This window comes from Canis lupus, chromosome 2, assembly GCF_011100685.1.
Source record: "Canis lupus familiaris isolate Mischka breed German Shepherd chromosome 2, alternate assembly UU_Cfam_GSD_1.0, whole genome shotgun sequence".
NCBI classification, from domain to species: Eukaryota; Metazoa; Chordata; class Mammalia; order Carnivora; family Canidae; genus Canis; species Canis lupus.
The window spans coordinates 46,285,547-46,306,835 of NC_049223.1; the positions used below are offsets into that span (position 1 = coordinate 46,285,547).

Here is a 21,289-nt window from a genome sequence, read left to right on the forward strand (position 1 = left end):
CTTTGTGAGTTACACTGCTATTCCTCTGGCACAAAGCTGTGGGACTGGACACTCAAGTCCATCAACAGAGCTACAAGCACCTATATCAGAAATTCACTGGTCATGTTGTCACAGGTCAGGGAAAAAAATGAGTTTGGTTAAAATAAAAAATATATCTACTAAGCATAGAAATAGAGGGGAAAAAAAGAGTTTCAGTCCCAGGGGAAAGCAGGCAGGGAGAGTGAGCACAGGGAACCAGAGAAGATAGATGTGCCTCAGCAATACAAAAAGAGTGAAATAACTGAAATCCAAGGCAGGAGATCTGTGCCTTGGGTCAGACAGGATCCCAAGGATGTACCCTCCTCTTGCCCCTGCCCCAGAGAACCACTGATCATAGCTGCAGGCTTTTCCACTATGCTTCTGCTACTAAATAACATCTTTACCTTCATTATATTTACTAATGCAGAATCAAGTTGTACAGTGGATTCATTTTTAAACTGCCTGACTTACTTTCCTGAATTTCTGTTAAAAAAATTCACCATTTCTCTTTAAACACCTATAATGAATAATTCATGCTACGCCTTTTTTTTAAACCATATTCACTAATCTTTATTCAACTCTATTAGCTGCAATTTCAATTCATTAAAAAGTGATATCATCCTGGGACTAAAGCTTGATTCTTATTTTTTATGCCAAAGCAATTACATTTCAAAAAGTAAAATTTTATGTGCCTTTCCACTTGAAATTTTTACCAAAGTCCTATCTTTTGACTATTGTTACCTTTCAGGGGAGTTGAGAACAAAAACTTCTGAAAAAACTCAAACACCAAGAAGTGAGAGCTTCGTACAATATTATTCACCTCATATAGGAAGTAGGATAAATGGTATACAGGAATTTTTTTTCTACCTCCTTCGTAATATTATCGATGGATAATATTGATATTATCAATATCAGTATAAATATCAGTGGAGCATCCAGATGGCTCATTCGATTAAGCATCTTCCTTTGGCTCAGGTCATAATCTCAGGGTCCTGGGACTGAGCCCCGCAGCAGGCTCCCTGCTCAGTGGGGAGCCTGCTTCTCTCTCTCCCTCTGCTTCCCCCCCCCCCCCCCCGTTTGTACATGCTCACTCTCTTTCTCTCCTTTTCAAATAAATAAATAAAATCCTTTTTAAAAACATCAATAGAGATTGTGATAATAAGAACAACTGTACATTTTCCTTCAACTTCTGTTCCTGAGACATCTTTATGACCAAGCCTAAGTAGCCGATCATACACATTTCCCATCTCCATTTACCACATATATGCAGTCCTCCTGACTCTGCCATTATTAACAGGAGTATGCTAAGCAATAAATATGTATTCCTTCTTTTAATTTCCACAGTAACCCTATGAAATCATATTTTTATTACTCTTCCATTTTACAGATCAAAAAACTGGGGCACTGAGGGTTGAGTAATTTCCTGGCTGGCAAACAGAGCCGAGATCTGAACCCAGGCAGTCTGCCAAGAGAGACTGCACATTTCACCACTCCACTTGTTTGTGGCTGTCCCTTGTCTGCTGCCCAGTGACTGATATGGTCAGAAGTGGGAGGATTCGGGAATGAGAGGCCCTACACCCACAGGGAAGATGGATTACCCCCAAAGGTAGAAGAGGCTCCCACACTGCTGTGAATACAGGGAATAAGACAATTAAGCAAAACATGGATTCCTGGCCAGTTTTTTTCTCTTGTCCTGTTGCTTTTCTAGCTGTCTTTTTGATCACTGCATTTGGCCTTTGGTCCCCTTAGCTAGCCTCGGTAGCTGGCAGAAGCATTGATAGATGATCATGTTTTGGCTGACTATATCAGACACATTATGGTATATTATGATGAGCCAAGAAAATATCTTTCTCTGATAGTAGTGCTTGGTACCACCCAGAGAACACTGCTGGCATGGTGCATTCAGCAGACACTTTATATGATAGCCATCCATCTCCTCCAGCCCACATCACTATGGTAGCAAAGACCTGCCATTCTGCAGCCTGAGCCTTCCAGACCAGCCTCCTAATTTACTCATGAAAAATGCCAAAACCCTTTGGCAACCAAACATGCAGCTGATTTTGCACATTATTTAATATACGGTATCATTCAAGTTTAGTCTGGGGATATTACAAGAACGAGCTATCTAAATTGTTATCCTGCCTTTATTTTTTTTTAAGATTTTATTTATTTATTCATGAGAGAGAAAGAGAGAGAGAGGCAGAGACACAGGCAGAGAGAGAGAAGCAGGCTCCATGTAGGGAGCCCTAAGTGGGACTCGATCCCAGGACTCTAGGATCATACCCTGGGCTGAAGGCAGATGCTCAGCCGCTGAGCCACCTAGGTGTCCCTTATCCTGCCTTTATTAAGCAGGAAATAAAGTCATATTTTTGCCAAACAAAATATGCATGATGAAATCATATGTGATATTTAGGTCATCTCCCTAGTGTAGAAAAGCACAAAAATACAGGCTTTTATTCTCTTCCTTTGGGAGTAATGGGTCTGCCTTAAGTCATTCAATCAAACAAAAGACATCAACTGAGCACATACTATGTGAAGATTACACAAGTGAAGGTATAACCTGTCTTCAGGTAGCTTCCATTCTAAGTGTTAAAATAAAGACATCTGTAGTCTTCCATTAGGGAAGTCTGAGTTACAAAACGTACGTAAGAAAAAAAGGCCATTCCATACTAAGATTTAAGAGAACATAGCCTAAACAAAATATTGTTATAAATGTAAGATTTTTAAAACCCAAAGCTGTACTCATTATCTACTATAGAATCATTTGGTAAACACTCACCCTTATCTTACCCATCCATTGACACACACACACACACACACACACACACACACACACACACACCCCTCCCCTCATGTTTCCAGTTACATCGTTTTCTTACCTAACAAGACATGCTCCTTCCTCATATTCACCCTCTCCATATTTGTAAGTACCTTTTGTTAATTTGAGGCCAGGCACGTGAATGGAATGTTCCTGTAGGGGCAAAAGAGGATGTGGTTTGTTGCTAGGGGACAAGGTCTCCTGTATCAGTTTCCATCTGTGACCTGGGAGCAGGGGGGTGAGAACAGAATCAAAGAAGCAGGTGTGACTGTTTGCATAAAAATCAGGCAAAGCCGACTTGGCTTTTTGAAGCCAGATACCAAAAACACACTCATTTTCTTTTCTTCCTCAGACAAACCAGTACAAACACTCACCAAAAGTTTGATCTGTGCAGAAGGAAACCTCACCCAGTCAGGCTTATTTGACAGCGTTACTCTGAGGAAAACACAAAAGAGAATTTTTTTACACTCAACTGAATCGCAGATGTTTTTAGAGCGCGCACAACCTTGCAAGAAGTAACCCACGATCCTCAGGCAGGAGATCTGTCTTTTAATATATAATGTTACAAAACAAACTTGTCACTGGGTAAACAGGTTGCTCTTTACGGAGAGAAAAACATATGGGGAATTGTGGTCAGCAGAAGGGAATCTGTGAGATTGAGGGGTAGTTAACACTAAGAGATCAACCTCAATTGCCAAGGGACCAGAGAGCAGAAGATAGGATTTCGGGGTTTATGTTCATTTAGCTCCAACTTAAGTACTTTTGTCCATACATCCTAACACTGTACCTGGCTCTACAAAAGATAATGCTGAGTCAAGTCTTCTCCCAGAAGCTACTGCGCGTGTGGTTTGCATCTGTGCTTTTGTTGTCTTCGGGACTGAACTCTTAAGTGTTCCCAGTCAGTGGGCCACAATTGGAGAACGAATAGAGAGATTCTAGTGTCAGTCTCAGTTGAATTTCCAGGTGAATAAGAATTATGTTGGGAAGTGAACTGTAAAATCCAGGTCAACTTGCTATATCATTATCAACATCACTAGTGCCAGTACTAAATACCTTGAAAACATGACCTCGAAGCCTCACCAATACTCTATAAAGTGGGTAAGCCTCACGAGAATCACCTTGGCCTACACTGAAATGTGTCCATTTCTGGGGTTAGCTAAGTGAGCGATGACTGAGTGATAACTCAGCAATCCATCCAATGCAGTATTCAACACAGTGACTGAGCACATACGACGTGCTCCATAAATGTTGGCAGAATTTAAGAATCAGCGCACTGGTCAGTAAATCAAAAATAGGCAGTTTTTGTGAAAAATAGGCAGTCAATGATATAAAATATATTAAGGAATAAACCATGATTTAAAAAGTCAATGATAATTCTGAATAAAGAAAATAAGACATTCTCTGATAACCAGCCTACCCTAGTAAAGCAATCTGTGCCAAAACCAAGCACAAAGATACTAAGGGAATGTCCTTAGTTATATTAAGGATTATACTTCCTGTCCCACTGTGGCTGGGTGGAGCCAGGCACAATGAGTTGTATTTAATGAGGTTTTGAGTTGAAGTGCTTATGCCATTTCTGTACAAGAACATTTAGGGTGAGACCCTGATGTTCGAGATGCTGGCTGTTCCATCAGCCACTGAGTGACAGTGGTGACCAGAGCACCCAGCTGGACCACAATGGACATACAGCATGAACGAGAAATAAATCTTTGTTGCTTGATCCACTGACACCATTACCACAGCACATCTCAGCCCATCCCAAGACCCTGAAGCTTCTACAAATAACAGCGAGCTACGTCGCAGCCCAAATCCTGGTTTCTTATTTAGCTCACCTCTATCCCAGACTGTCTCCTAGTCTCCCCCATGATACCCCTACTCTGATCTGCTTTATTAATCCCACAAAAATTTAAAATTCGGCTCTCTGTACAAGACTGTCATTGGTGCTGCAAATAGAGGAAAGGAAGGCAATTTATGTCCAGCAGAAATGCAATACATGTTCCACAGAAGATTCCAATCAGCACTGTTCAAGAGGTGAGATGTGAAATAGACCAAAAAATCCTCATGAGCCCTCCCCTTCACCATATTTGGTCTGTCTGCTCCTACGGACTGGTGTTGATAAAAATCTCTCAAGCACAGAAACTCATTTTGCTTTTTTGGATTCGGGTCTTGAAGAGATGCCTAGAGGATCAGATGAGTCACTGTTTGAGAACATGAACATTTCCAGTTGTACTTTCATATGTCATATTTTTCTGTCAAGAGGTACCTTTCAGCCACATGGTAACAGTGAGAATGGTGATTGATGAGGGTCAAATCTCAATGGATTATTTACCACATTAGTTAAAATTTCATCAGCTTCATGGAACATCTCCTGTCCAATATATCTTAGGGTACAGATAAGAAATGTCATTTCACTTATGTTTGATGTCCAAAAGATTAATTCTATTGCCCTTGGTTCCTTACGAGCCATTCATAAACAAACACATAGATCATCAAGGATTTTCAGGGTGGTAGAGGAAGATCCCTTTAAAAAAACTGATACTAGCTAAGGGTTCTATCACTCATTGCTCACCTTCCTGAACACACGTTTTCCCCCTTGTGTATCGGAAAAGCACTCACCAGCCTTGCAAATTGGCTCAAACCAAACTTGAAGCCCATTTTGTTTATTTAATGTTCTGTAGAAATGTCACAAGCCTTTCCATTCTTGTCAGAATTATAACAATAAGGCTCTGGGTGTGCATGATTTGCACAACTACACCCAACCCACTGTAGGGTTATAGTAGAGTCTGACTTTCAAGTATTACACATTTGTTTTTTGTTTTGTTTTGTTTTGGTTTGGTTTAAGGCAATGCTGTGATTCATTGCTCAGATCATGTAGCTAATTACACCATTCCAATATTTTCCCATTTCCTCACCATCTTCTAACCCTGTTCTCCCCCATCCCTGCCAAATGATAAAATTATATCCCCATCAAAAGTAAAACAGGGGACACCTGAGTGGCTCTGTCAGATAAGTGCCCAACTTGTGATTTCAGCTCAGGTCATGATCTCAGAGCTGTGAGATCAAGTTCCAGGTGGGACTCTGCTTGCAGCTAGGAATCGGCTTGAAAATCTCTCCTTCTGACCCTCCCCTGGCATGCTCGCTCTCTTGCTCAATCTCTCTCAAATAAATAAATTAAAAATAAACAAAACAGATTATAGGTAAAGCCATCAACTGGGGGCAAATTATAATTCACCTAATGAGTACTTCTGAGCATTGATTTCATGCCAGGAGCTGTCTTAGATTCTGAAAATAAAACAATTAAGTACAATAAAGGAAGTCCCACTCTCACAAGGCTTACATTTTATTGGAAAAGCAAATAATAATTAAATTAGTTAAATTAAGGGCTACAAGGAAAATGAGACACTGGCAATATAGTGGGACGGTAGAAGTGGAGTCACCAAAGGAAACATCTTCCTTTTTAAGGAAGACAAATAAGATCTGAGTAGTGGTAGATGGGAGACAAGAATGAGGCAAAGGCTAGCTCAAGATGAGGTGTGCAATTCAAGGAAGAGACAGTGGATTTTATTTCAAATCTAAGTGGCAGGGCTCCTTCCTGAAGGATGTCATATAAAACGTGATGCTAAGTTACAGATACGCAAATATCTGCCCAAGTCTTTGGCCAAACCTTTCAACTTTCATAATAGAAATCTAGTTTTACTTAGTTCTTGAGGGAACGCATAGAGATCTCTGCCAAGGCTGGAGCAGAGAATTCTTGACTTCCCATTTCTCGTTAGGGCTCTAAGGCTGATGCATGCCAACACCCAAAGACCAAGTAAAATATGAAACTGCCTTTTCAGAAAGGACACCCAAACTGGGGTGTCCCATTGAGCTACTTCCAGAATTCTTACCCTGCCAGCACCATGTGTTACCCAAACCAGAATCTATCAGAAGACACTTGTCAGCTGCTGTGTGGAGGATGGGCAGGAGGGGAAAAAGTGAAACTGAGAACACTCTGTGCTTTCTCATCACTGGCCTAGCATTACACAGGCCAGTAAAAAAATTTCCATAGGAAAGCAATGGAAAATTAATCAAATGTACTATAATATTAAATTATTTGTATTAAAATATGTTCAAAATATAAAACATTAAGTAATATAAACTATTGAATTTTTTAACGTTTCATTCTGATTTTAATAGTTCTTTCATAAAGCCTTAAAACGTTTTCTGCCATGGTATCAGTGAAATATCTTTTTTATCCTCAAGCAAAAAGATAAAATTCATGAACTCTCTATGTGCCAGTTCTCTGAGATGCCAGCTTAAAATCTGCCTAAATCTGCTTTCGTCTTGGCAGAGTGCCATTGGTGCTCAGACATCAAAACAGGTGGCATTTCTGTCAACAAGGCTCCTATTTCATATTAGAAATGTACATTAAAGTGGCTTGTTTTATAAAATCCCCACTCCTGCAGCCAATACACATAGAATGGCCCTATTCCCAAGAAGTAGAAATATTTCCTTCCCGTCCCTCTTAGTGCAAAACCTAAATTCCTTTACAAATTGGTGGATGACCCCACTGAAAAGTCTTGAGAGATTTGTTCAGGTAATTAGGAAGCAGTTGAGCTAAGAGTAATTTCTTTAAATGACCAACAACAAACTTTATTCTGTACAGTCCAATACAACCAGCCTAAGGTAGAGGGATGAATGGATGATACCATTATTTTAAAACTCAGCACAAGCAGAGAGAAGCTTGCCATTCAACTATAAAATAATACAGAACAACTCTTCTAAGGGCATACATATATCCCTTAGTGGCAGAGGTGGCAAACTGACACCCAACACCTGATGTGACCAACATATTTTTCCAACTTTGGCAAGTAGCGACATGGGGACGAGTCTCACACTGTTAGCATAGCATTTTTTAAACATTTGAATGAGCTATCAATATTTAAAGATCATGTATTTCATATTTTAATTTCCAGTTCCTCTTGCAAAAGTCAAAAGATCCAAAGGCCCTCAAGCTCCACGTTTGCTTTGCTGCACAACAACAATCCCCCGAGGATAAGTAATAGCTACTCCCCACATATAGATGGAGAAATGCTGGATTTGCCAAGTCGTTATCACGCACCAGTATTTTGTAATTCCCTCCATGTATCATTCATTTATACAGCTGCCTGAGCAATGCGAGCCCTCCTTGATAATGAGGAGATCAGATAGATATATGGATCAACAGCTGGGTGGTTTTCAAGGACCCCCAAATTTCTGATCTTCCCTCAACAGTGAAGTTTTATAGCAAGCACTCTTTTGTAAGAAGAGAAAAAAGTGGTCCTTCCCGTGGGTTGCCACAGACCCACATCACAGGACACAGTTTGAAGAGCAGGGGATGGATGTCTTCCCACTCTCACTCACCCCCACAGCCCAGCCCAAGTGTACAGTGAATAATTTGCACAAAGAGCTAGAGCCCCGGATGTAGACTTTAAACAAAACACAGAGGAAATCAACAGGCACATGAAATTCCAGCAAGGAAGGATGCCTGGGTGGCTCAGCGGTTGAGTGTCTGCCTTCAGGTCAGGGTGTGATCCTGGCGTCTGGGGGCAAATCCCGCATCAGGCTCCCTATGCCTGCTTCTCCCTCTGCCTGTCTCTCTACCTCTCTCTGTGTGTCTCTCATGAAAAAATAAATCTTAGAAAAAAAATTCCAACAGGGAGATGCACCTGACAAGTCAAGATGTTAAAGGGTCATGAAGACTTGGGCATTTTGTATTGGTGCACGGGGTTTTTACCCTCTCAGATAAAACAGACCCTAGAACCTCTGAGGAAGGGAAATCAGTGAGTGCCACACCAGACCAAGAGAGGTGAAAATTGAGTCCAAGCCCAGGCGAATCTACCTAACCTCAAAGATCATTCTGGCCTAATCAACAGTTCTGGCACATGGGCAGATATACAGGCTTTTGGAAAACAAAAACAAAAACAAAAACAAATTTCTTACTTGTTGGGGATAAAAGTAATTTACGAGAAGAAATTTTATGTCAATAAGAATTCTATACCAAATGGAAACTTTGAAAATACATTTTCGTGTTTTGTTCTTTTTTTTTTTTTTTTTTTTTTCATCCTGAAAAGCCCAGTCCAGGTCATTTTTCTTACTTGTTAATGGAATGTGAGTTTCAGCAAGTTGTTTCAGACTCGAAATTTCTCCTGTCCTATCTCACTATTCCTGTCAGTGTGTCTCCTCCCTGCTGGGACCTGGTTACTCTGGGCTTCTAGTGGGAGTCCTGGTGCCCTGCTTCAGGATGTATGTCATTATAATTTGAATCTGAAGTATAAGCACCTAATGAAATTGGTTTTTCCCTAATCCACTCAAAAAACACATGTCAAGAGTCCCTTTGACTCTTCTGGAGGAATCACCAGGGCTAAGTCTCCAGCCCTAAGATGACCTGTGCTTCCTCTTGGATTGAAATAGTTGCCCTGCTCTGCCCTAGGAGGGGGGTGGGAGATATAGTACTGCCTTCTCCAGAGAACGCACTTCTGAATTTCGTATATCATCCAGAGTTCTTTCTCAAAACCCATGGATGGTAGGACTAAAAGAAGCATTTTAGAGAAAGAAATTCATTTTGCTTCTTTGAAATATTTTCAATCCTCCACATTCTCTGGTTTTATCCAACAATAAAATGCTGTATTTGCAAATATTTCAAAGAACATGCTCACACAATCTTCCCTTTTACAATATAGCAAAAACAATAATAAAGTTTTTATCTAAAATAAAGAGTGCTGTACCCTTCTCCTGCTAACCAAGAGCTGATGCTTTGTGGTTTACAGGTGACAAAGATGAGCTTCCCATTCCTCAGCGACAATGCTGGAAAGGCAATGCAATTGGCCAAGCTTTCACAGTAGTCCCAAGGACACCACCTGGGAAATAACTGAAGAGTAACTTCTGGCAGTTGCAGCCTCAGAGTATACATAGTGGAGTTTCATAGGGAATATCTGTGCCTGGGGTGGGGGTGGGGGGAGCAAAACAGGTTCCTCTCCCTCTCCCCACAATCCTACTTTAACACACAAAATAGAAACGACCACTAATACTTGTTGGTATTTGGGAAGAAGTATCTTTCCTTTACTGTAACATTCATTCATTTTCCATCATGGGTGGAGAAGAGATTTATGTCATTGTTGGGTCGGTCTCTCTCTCTCTCTCTCTCTTTCTCTCTCGCTGTCTCCCCCCGTCGATTCCCCTCTCTCCCCCTCTCCTTCTCTTTCTCCATCTCTGTGTTCTGACTGCTTGGTCCCACTCTGTCCTCCTCCTTCTCCTCTTCTCTGCTCCCTCACTCCATGCCTGTCCCCCCTTCTCCTTCTGGCTATAATCTTCCTCTCCTCTCCCTCATCACATTCCTTTCCAATCTGAAGAACCAACCAGGTTGGAATCACAGATATTCTTCTATCCTCATTGTTTAAAGCCAAAGAGGCAGGCCCGGCTGCTTTGTTCATAACTGCCAAACTAAGCTCACCACCTGGGGAAATGGTGGGAAGCCTAGTGGGCCCAGGGCCATAGTGAAGATAAGCTAGTAGGAAAGAAAAGATAATGGCCCTTTGATCTGACATCTAGGTCTTTAGTTCTCCACTGCTTCAAAACCCATGGGAGGATGGAACATGATTAAACTTCTGGATTCCTAATAACTCCCTCTGCTGAGAACAAAAGGCACAAGACAGAGAGTGAGTCAGCTGATCCAAGAGTCAAGCAGGAAGGAGGCAGGACTTGCATTAGGGCCACCACGGGGAAGCCAGGCCCAGTAAAAAGTGATACAGCATGCTATACGGACTTCTTACTCTTGTCATTAGGGAAAAAATCCTATCCTTAAAAAGACTGTGACTTGTCTGCTCATAGTCCTAAGATGAAATTTCAGAGATGAAATTCAGGAAAAGAAAAAAAGAAAAATGAGGCCAGGCATGAATAGGGGCTATTCTATTAGTGATATTTGGTCATGGGTTTTCGCCAGAAAAATCTGTCATGTAGTATCACAGATATTTGTAATTAGGCCTTATGGTTCTTCTCTTGGCAGAGAGAACTGAGCTAAGTTAATGCCTATGAATCACTCAGGTCAAAGTGGGTAGGCCAGGTAAGCAGCATCCCTAGTAGAATACAGCCTTCACAAGGCTTATTCCAGAGAGGACTCTGGGAAGATCAACCACACGTCCCGGTTTGCCCAGTGGTGCTATACATCTATTGCCTGGCATAATTATTAATAACACCCCTTTTTCACTTTTTCACTTAATGGGATGAGCACTGGGATGTTATATGTTGGCAAACTGAACTTAAATCAAAAACTTTTTTTAAAAAATCCCTTTTTATTCTGAAAGGTGCCATTTTGAATGCTCAATTATAAGATCCCTTTAGTTATGTGCTATATAATGGATTACTTATAATCTATTAAAAGTGTCACAATTATATGTCAGACTACATTCAACAGAATTGCTGGAACTAAAAAAAAATCTTTAGAAATAAAAATTATTTAGAAATTCATGCAGCTTTACGGATAAACAATATATAAGGAAAGATAGAAAATAAATCAACCCGGAAGAGAAGGAAGCAATTAAAGGAAAGAAAATGCAACCCTGACCTTAATTTTCCACCATCCTCATTAATAATGACTGCTAAGAGTTGGTCAGCCATGCTATTTGGAAAGCAATCTTAGAAATTAATACAATTATTTAAGAACTTTTTTTAACCTTTGATTCACAAAACAAATGACCTTTCTAATTTCACCAAGATAACTTAGTAGTGAATAGATATTAGTGACACAAAGATCCCAAATCTAGTTTTCTGAGGAAGAAAAAAGAAAAGAAGCTTTCAGTAAATCTATAAGAAAGAATGAATTGTCTCCTTCCTTTTAAAGCCAGGTAGGAAACTTAAATGTTGACATTATCATCTATCTCCCTGCTATATTTCTCTTGCTAGGAGACTACAAACCAGGCAAAGCCACATTCACAGCTTGTAACAAAAGCTTCGTTTACATTGCATATAATATGCTTAATAAGATAATGCAGCTTTCAGCTTCCTTGTACAAGAGTCCTGGTGTCTAGTTAACAAGCAAAAATTAAACAAGATCAAGAAATGAGCTGTCCAGGTCTCCTATCTACCTGAAATTAAACCACTGATTCCTTACTGGGTGGAACTATGAGATGGCCTTTCCTGACATCAGAAACAGAATCAGATAGAGCCATGCAGCTGATGCAACATTGTACCTTCAATCCCACAACAGCCAACAGAAACTTGGTCAGAACAAGAAGCTGTTCCACATCCATTCTCTCCTTCCATAACCATCTTGCCCCTAATTTTCCAAGGACTCCACATTCAGTAATTTGGTCCTTTCTCCTGGCTGCCATTGTCAGCAGTTTCAGCACTGCCTTGTCATGATTTTAGACTCCCATCCAGGCCTTAATATTTTTTTGCTCTTAATACTCTATTAAAACACAATATATGTACAGAAAAGGGTAGCAGATTTCCACAAAGTAAACACACCCACGTAACAACATTTTAAAAATTAGGGCACTGCATCCTAAGCTCACTTCACCCCATGGATACAACTAGAGAACACCCATATGAATGTAAATAACCCTGAAAACAACCCAAACTGTGGCCGTACAGACTCTCCACAGCTAAATGGAGAGAAGAGGCCACATGGAAGAGGATAAGAAGGGCAGAGACATGGTGAGAGGGTGAACAGACCTGCAGGACTGTCGGCCAGAGGGAAGGATGCCATGGGATTAGAGAGGGTGGGGGAAAAACAGACTGTCATACTGGGGAGCCCACATAGAGAAGACAAACCCCCATAACATTCAGCTTTGAAAACCAGAGGAGCCAAAATTTCCAAGTTCTTATTATAAGGGGGAGCTTAACACCCAGAATTTTAAAAATTAGTGGCCATGGCTCTGGGAGAACAAGAGGGCAAGAGAAAACGGAGTCCCCCACCTTAAAGAGATAGCACAGCAAACATCCTACAGAGATATAGCATAAAAGCAGCAGTTTGAAAAGTGTCTGAGGTATATAGAAGGGAGATTTGATTAGTCATCTCAGAACATGAACAGGAGGGACAGGGGCCTTTGGGGGACTTTCCAGGAACAAAGGAGCTGGTAGGCACCATTTCCCTCCCTTGTCCTCCTGCCTAGGCACATAGACACCAGTGGGAACCAGTGCAGTGTTAACGCCCACCATCTAACTTGCTAACAGTATGCCCTAATCCCACATCCCCCTGTTGACATGCCCCTCCAGCCAGGCCTCCCTTCCAGGTCCCCTCCCACAGCAGACATGGCAAACCTGGCTAATTTCACATGCCCCACCCCTATGTTCTCCTGCGGACATATCGCCTCCAATATGCTCTTGGACAGAGCCCATCCAAGGCAGCGCCACAAGCCTGGCAGTGTGCAAGCAGTCCCACCAGGGTTCAACACCACTCTAGAGTGACTCATGCCCTGGGGAGAGGGGAAGATAACCACATAGTCCAGTCCAAGTGCAGCCTAGCAGTGGGCTGACAGCTGATTCAAGTCTGACTGTAGGATCTACCCACCAACTAAAGAGTCTCAAAGGAAAACAATGGGAAAGTATCCTGCTGTTCCATGCTAATGCACCTCTGGCAAATGCCTGGTCTGACACAACTCAAGCCCAGTGTGGCCCCAAACTGGCCCACTAACAACACAAGGACCAAACTGAGCCCACAACAGGCAAAGAAAGTCATCGCAGATGACTAGACTAAAGGTAAAAGTGGCTCTGCCACAACAATAAAGTGCATGCAACACACAGGACATACCCATGAAGCACAAGGTTCTGGTGAACAGGGGACATCATAATGCAGGACACTACAGGACCTCTTCTTTATAAGGCTACTACTTTCAAGAGCAGAAGACACACCTTACTTTCCTAACACATAAAAACAGACACAAAGAATAAGACAAAATAAGGAGACAGAAAAAAAATGTTTTCAACAAAAAATTATAGCAAGAGAGCTAAGTGAAATGGAGATAAGTAACAATTTAAAGTAATGACCATAAATACTCTCACTGGACTTGAGAAAAAAAGTGAGGGACCTCAGACCCTCAACAAAGAGATAGAAAACATAAAAAAGATGAAAAACTCAGTATGTGAAATTTAAAATACACTAGCTGGAATAAATAGGAGACTACAGGAAGCAGAATGGAAATGGTGACCTAGAGGACAGAGTAATGAAACACAGCTGAAAACAGAAAAAAAAATCTAATAAATGACAGTAGACTTGGTGAACTCTGATTTCATCAGGCTTCATAACCTTTGCACTATAGAAATCTCAGAAGCAGAAGAGAGAGAAAGAGAGAAGGAAATTTTATTTGAAGAAATAATAGCTGAAGATGTCCAGAATCTGAGGAAGGAAACAAAAATCCAGCCCCAGGAGACACAGAGAGCTCTCAACAAAATCAACTCAAGGAGGTCCACACCAAGACACATAGTAATTAAAACGGCAAAAATAGTGACAAAGAGAGAATTTTAAAAGCAGCAAAAGAAAACATTTGTACACAAGGGAAACCCCATAAGGCTATCAGCTGATTTTTTTCAGCAGAAACTTTGCAGGCCAGAGGGAGTGGTATGATACATTCAAAGTGCTGAAAGAAAAGAACTGCAATAAAGAATACTATATCCAGCAATGCTATCATTCAGAATAAAAAGGGGGATAAAGAGTTTCCCAAACAAACAGAAGTTAAAGGAATTTGTGACCACTAAATGAGCCCTACAAGAAATGTTAAAGGGGACACTTTGAATGGAAAGGAAAGACTGTACATTTGAGTAAAAGTCGGAAGCACAAAATCAGAAAAATTTAGTATATCTACAAAAATCAGCCAAGGAATTCACAAAACCAAAGTTATAAAGTATGTCACCATATACCTAAAATATGATGAGGCAGAGAGGAAGGGGAATAAAGAGGATTTCCAAATCAATTGACCATCAACTTAATATTGCCTGCTATATGCATAAGATGTTATTTACAAACCTAATGTCAACCAAAAATCAAAAGCCAGTGATATGAAAAAATAAAGAGAAAGGAATCCAAATATATCACCAAACTGTGAGAGAGGAGAGCAAGAAAAGAAAGAAACATAGAACAAGTATAAAAACAGCTACACAACAGGTGACACAATGGCAATGAGTACCTAATTATCAGTAATTACTTGTAATGTAGATGGACTAAGTGTTCCAATCAAAAGACATAGAGTGAATGGGGGAAAAGTGAAATATATCTACATGCTGCCTACAATTCATTTCAGACCTAAAACGCATGCAGAATTTAACTGAAGGGGTAGAAAAGCATTTATCATGCAAATGGAATTGAAAAGAAAGAGAAGGTAGCAATACTTTTGCTGGACAAAATAGATTTTAAAACTAAGACTGTAACAAGAGACAAAGAAGGACACTTTATGAACAAAAAGAGGGACAATCCAACAAGAGAATATACCGATAGTATATATTTATGCACTCAACATGGGAGCATCCAAATACATAAAGCAATATTAACAAACATGTAAGACATAATCAATAGTGATACAATCATAGTAGGGGACCTTACCACCCCATCTACATCAACAGACAGATCATCCAGACAGGATGTCAAAAACAAAACAAAACAAAACAAAAAGATGAAAGCCATTGTTCACAGTGAACAATGCATTGGACCAGATGGATCTAACAGATATATTCAAAAGATTCTATCCTAAAACAGAAGAATAAACATTCTTTTCAAGTGCACACAGACCATTCTCTAGAATAGATCACATGTTAGGCCACAAAACAAGTCTCAACAAATTCAAAAAGATCCAAGTCATACCATGTGTCTTTTCTAATAAGACTATGAAACCAGGAACCAACCACAAGAAAAAAAAATAGAGCAGAAATACATGGAGATTACATAACATGCTACTACACAATGAATGGTCAACAGGAAATTAAAAAGAAATTTAAAAATTACATGGAAATATATGAAAATGAAAATATAATAGTCCGAAACCTTTGGGATGCAGAAGTGGCTGTAATAGGGAAGTTTAGAGCAATACAAATCTATCTTAACATACAAGAAAAATTGTATATAAACAACCTAACATTATATCTACAGGAGCTACAAAAAGAACAAACAAAACCCAAACCAGAAGAAGGAAGGAAATAATAAAGATTAGAGCAGAAATAAATAAAACAAAAACTAAAAGCAAGAGAACAGGTCAATGAAACCAGGAGCTGGTTCTTTGAAAAGACCAATCAAACTGATAAACTTTTAGCCAGACTCATCAAAAAAAAAAAAAAAAAAAAAGTTAGAGAGAGGGAGGGAGGGAGGTGCTGGGAGCAGTGGGAAGGACTCAAGCAAAATCAGAAATAAAAGTGGAGAAAAAACAACAGAAATACAAAGGATTATAAGACAGTATTCTGAAAAGTTATGTAACAGCAAATTGGGCAACCTAGAAGAGAGAGATAAATTCCCACAAACCTATAAGTTAGCAGAAGGGATTCAGAAGAAATAGAAAATTTTAACAGATCTATTACCACCAATGAAATTGAATTACTAATCAAAAAACTCCCAAAAAACAAAAGTCCAGGACCAGACAGCTTCACAGGAGAATTTACCAAACATGTAAAGAATAGTTAATATCTATTCTTCTTAAACTATTTCAAAAAGTAGAAAAGGAAAGAAAGCTTCCCAATTCATTCTTTATAGAATGGGCAGCATTATCCTGATACAAAAACCAGATAAAGATGCTACCAAAATAAAGAAAACCACAGGCCGGTATCTATTTTAAAAATCATTTATCAGGATCAAGTGGTATTTATTCCTGGGATGCAAGGATGGTTCAATATTCACAAATTAATCAGTGTGACACATCACATCAATAAGAGAAAAGAATCATAAGATCCATTCAATAGATACAGAAGAAGCATCTGATAAAGTATAATGTCCATTCATGATAAAAACCCTTAACAAAGTAGGTTTAGAGGAAACATTCCTTAGCATACTGAAGTCCTATATGAAAAACCCACAGCTACCATCATATTCAATGGGGAAAAACAGAGAGCTTTTCCTCTAGGATCAGGAACAAGACAAGGATGTTCACTCTTACCACTTTTATTCAGCTTAGTCCTGGAAGTCATAGGCATAGCAATTAGACAACAAAGAGAAATAAAAGTCACGTAAACTGGTGAGGAAAAAAGTAAAACTTTGACTATTTGCAGATGACATAGTACTACATATAGAAAACCTTAAAGACTCTACCGAAAAACTAGGACTCATAAATGAATTCAGTAAGGTCAAAGGATGCAAAATCTATGTATAGAAATCTGTTGCATTCCTATACACTAATAATGAAGTAGCAGAAAGAGAAATTAAGAAAATAACCCCACTTACAATTGAGTCAAAAATAATAAAATACCTAGGAATAAATTTAACCAAAGAGATGTGGGACCTGGAATTTGAAAGCTATAAAACACTGGTGAAAGAAATTAAAGAGGATACATACAAATGGAAATATATTCCACGGTCCCAGATTAGGAGAACAAATACTGTTAAAATGTCTATGCTGTCCAAAGCAATCTACAGACTGAATGCAATCCCTATCAAAACACCAGCTGTGTTTTTTACAGAACTAGAACAAATAATCCCCAAATTTGTATAGAATCACAGTGACCCTGAGTAGCTGAAGCAATTTTGAAAAAGGTGAGCAAAACTGGAGGTATCACAGTCCCAGGTTTCAAGACATACCACAGAGGAGTAGTCATCAAAACAATATGGTACTGACACAAAAACAGACACACAGATGAATAGAACAGGGTAGAGAGCCAATAAACCCATGATTATATAGTCAATTAATCTTCAACAAAGGAGGCAAGAATATGCAATGGAAAAAGATAATCTTTTCAACAAATAGTATTGGGAACACTAGACAGCTACATGCAAACGAATGAATCTGGGCCACATTCTTAGACCATACACAAAAACAAACTCAAATAGATGAAGACCCTAAATGTGAGACCTAAAACCATAAAAATTCTAGAGAGAGAACAAGCAGTGCTTTCTTTTTTTTTTTAATCTGTTTTTTTTTAGATTTTATTTATTTATTCATGAGAGACACACACAGAAAGAGGCAGAGACACAGGCAGAGGGAGAAGCAGGCTCCAAGCAGGGAGCCTGATATGGGACTCGATCCTGGGACTCCAGGATCATGCGCTGAACTGAAGGTAGACGTTTAACCACTGAGCATCCCAGGCATCCCAAGCAGTGCTTTTTCTAACATAAAGTGCAGCAACATTTTTCTAGATATGACTTCTGAGGAAAAGGAAACAAAAGTAAAAATAAATTATGGGAATTACAATGAAATAAAATGCTTCTGTACAGCAAAGAAAACAATCGGCAAAACTAAAAGGCAACCTACTGAATGGGAGAAGATATTTGCACATGACATCCCTGATAAAGGGTTAGTATCCAAAATAAATAAAGAACTTTTTCAACTCGACACCAAAAAAAAAGATTAATCCTATTAAAAAATGAGAAGACATGAACAGACATTTTTCGAAAGAATAAGACATACAGATGGCCGACTGCCATATAAGATGTTCAACCTCACTCATCATCAGGGAAATGCAAGTCAAAACCACAGTGAGATTTTACTTTACACCTGTCAGAATGGGTAAAATAAAAAAATAAATTTAAAAAACAAGAAACAAGTCTTGGCAAGAACGTGAAGAAAAAGGAACTTTCATGCACTGTTGGTGCAAATACAAACAGGTACAGCCCCTGTGTATAACAGTATGGAGGTTCCTCAAAAAGTTAAAAATAGAATTACCATATGATCCAGCAAGTCCACTATCGGGTGGGTATTTACCCAAAGAATATGAAAACACTAACTTGAAAAGTGACATGCACTTCTACATTTATTGTAGCATTATCTCAATAGCCAAAGCATGGAAGCAGCCCAAGTGTTTGTCAATAGAGGAATGAATAAAAAAGAAGTGGTATATATGTATACACACAGTGGAATATTAGCCATAAAAAAGAAGAAAATCTTGCCATTTGCAATGACATGGATGGATCCAGAGGATATATTGTTAAATGAAACAAGCCAGAGAAAGACAAATACCATATGATTTCACTCATATGTGGAATTTAAGAAACAAACCAACAAAGAACAAAAAAGAGACAAACCAAAAAATGGACTCTTAACAATGCAGAATAAACTGATAGTTACCAGAGAAGAGGTGGGTGGGGTGATGGGTTGAAACAGGTGAAAAGGATTAAGAGTACACTTACGATGAGCACTGAATAATACATAGAATTGTTGAATCAGTATATTATGTTCCTGAACCTAATATAACACTGCATGTTAAGTATACCAGAATTAAATTTTTCTAAGAGTGGTATTTAGTTCTGCACAGTAACAATGGGAAAAATGGACATTTATGAAAAAAATTAGAACATTTCAGCACCCAAGAAGCTCTACCCCTTACATCCCTCTCAGCCACCTTCTTCCCTTAAAGTTAACCATGGTCCCGAAGTCCAACACTAAAGCTCTAATTCTACACTTCATATGAATAAATCGTATAGCATATACTGCTTTGTGTCTAGGCTCTTCTCTCAACATTGTATTTTTGAGATTCATCCATATAGTGCATGGTGGCAGCTCATTCCCCATTATTGGTAAAGTGCTTCATTTTGTGACTGTACCAAAATTCAGGAAATTGTTTTCACTTTTCACTATCTCAAACAATTGCACACACCTTTTGGTGTGAAAATTACCTATTTTGGGTGGCCTAAGAAGAGAAATGCTAGGCTCCAGGTAATTACATAAGTTTAGTTTTCACAGACACCAAAAAGACTTCCAAAGTGAATCTACCAATTCACAATCGCACCATCTAGAAGCATTCCAGCCATCTCACATACTCACGGGGGTGTCATTCTCTCCACGGTAGCCCTCCTGACGGATGTAGTATAGTACTAGGACTGCGGGTTTAATTTCCTAGAGACTGATGGAGTTGAATCACCCAGCTTTCTTAACCTTTTAAGGTTCACCTACCCAGTAGCCCACCTTGGTCATTCGATTCCTCTCTGGTTACATACTTAGGAGGGATGTGGCCCTAAAAACCAACGGTATGTACGTTCACTCCACTCAAAGCCATCCTGCCTGTTGGCCACTGTCACTGTCTACCAATCACTCCCATCTCCAGTCTCAGTCTCCCTTGTGGATCTCTCTGGGTTCAGCCTCTTCTCTCTCTCCTGATGCAGCCAATCTGACACCTGACTGCTTCGGGTGTCAGATAACCTCATAGGCTGCCTGCACCAAGAAAGCCATGTTCCTACAGTGTTGCCACCGCAAGTTCCCTGTGGTTCTTACCATTTCCTTCCTCTCTCCAGCCCCAGAGAAAGGACTGTCCCTTCTTCTCTTGAAAAATCTCAACCTATGAAAAAAAAAAAAATTGTGTTTCTCTCAGTTTGTTTTGCCACTTACTATTTGTGTGACCAAATGCAAGTTACCTGACCTCTCTTGGACTCAGGTTTCTTACCTGGAAAATGAGAATATTGATTAACTTATGAAACTGCTGTGAAAATTAAAGGACATAGCTTAAAATGCCCCCATTCAATGCCTGATCAGTGCTCTGTAAAGGTTCTCTTTCCATTTTTCCTTTTCTCTCTGCATCATCATTAATCTCCTCCTTTGAACTTCGAAGCAGTAAAGTAGCAAATAAAAACCAACTGGCTTTTGCAATGAGACACACTGAGACCTGAAACCTAATGTTTATTAGTGACTAGCTCAGTCGTTAATTTTGCTAAATCAGCCTCTCACCCTCAGAAGGATCTGAGGATGTTATATTCCAAAGTGTGACAATCACAAGTCACTCAGGGTAACCGTGCTTCTAGACTAGGGGTCTCAAAATGTGGGCTGAGCAGCCACTGCACCCCCTGCCCTTCGATCCCCAGCTGGCCGTATGCTTCCCTCCTTCCCTCCCTATTCTCTTCCACCTAGGCCAGCCTTCCTCATTTGCACCACACCTCCCTAGGCCTTGAGGCCTTTTATTTTGCTGCTTCTTCTCCAGCTTCTTATTGAACTAAATGATTAACTGCCTGAGAGTTACAGAACACTTGTGATGTATTTAATATTGTTTCTTTTACAAATATAGACTCCCTCTCTGCTCTCCAAATTTTTACAACTTAGCATGTCAGGCCTCATTAGTTTGATAGCAAATTATCACAAACTTAGTGAGTAAAGGTAATAGAAATGTATTATCTGACAGTTATGGACAGCAAGGATCCAAAAGAGGCCTCACTGGCCTCTGTTAGAGTCCAGAGCCACATCCCTTTCTGGGAGCTTTAGAGGAGAATCTGCTTCCTGAGGTTACGCTTATTCTTTGGCTCATGGGCCACTTTCTCCACTGGTGATGACTGGCTGGGTATTTCTCCTGCTGCATCATTCTGACACTCTCCCACTCTCCCGC

The 21,289-nt window shown here is 39.8% G+C and overlaps 1 protein-coding gene across 8 annotated transcripts in view; it reads right to left on the reverse strand.

Annotated features, from left to right (window-relative positions):
• The window catches only part of PDE4D (phosphodiesterase 4D), a 1,400,346-nt gene that overhangs the window by 1,254,239 nt on the left and 124,818 nt on the right, over window positions 1-21,289 (reverse strand). The window contains exons 3-5 of one of the 8 annotated variants that reach the window (XM_038530651.1): window positions 20,191-20,254; window positions 3,211-3,271; window positions 2,898-2,989 (exon numbers count right to left, since the gene is read on the reverse strand). The exons of 6 other annotated variants lie outside the window; for them this stretch is intronic. The gene's annotated coding sequence lies outside the window, so the exon portion shown is untranslated. The remainder of the gene's footprint in view (window positions 1-2,897; window positions 2,990-3,210; window positions 3,272-20,190; window positions 20,255-21,289) is intronic. One more of the 8 variants, XM_038530653.1, reaches the window with a different exon arrangement.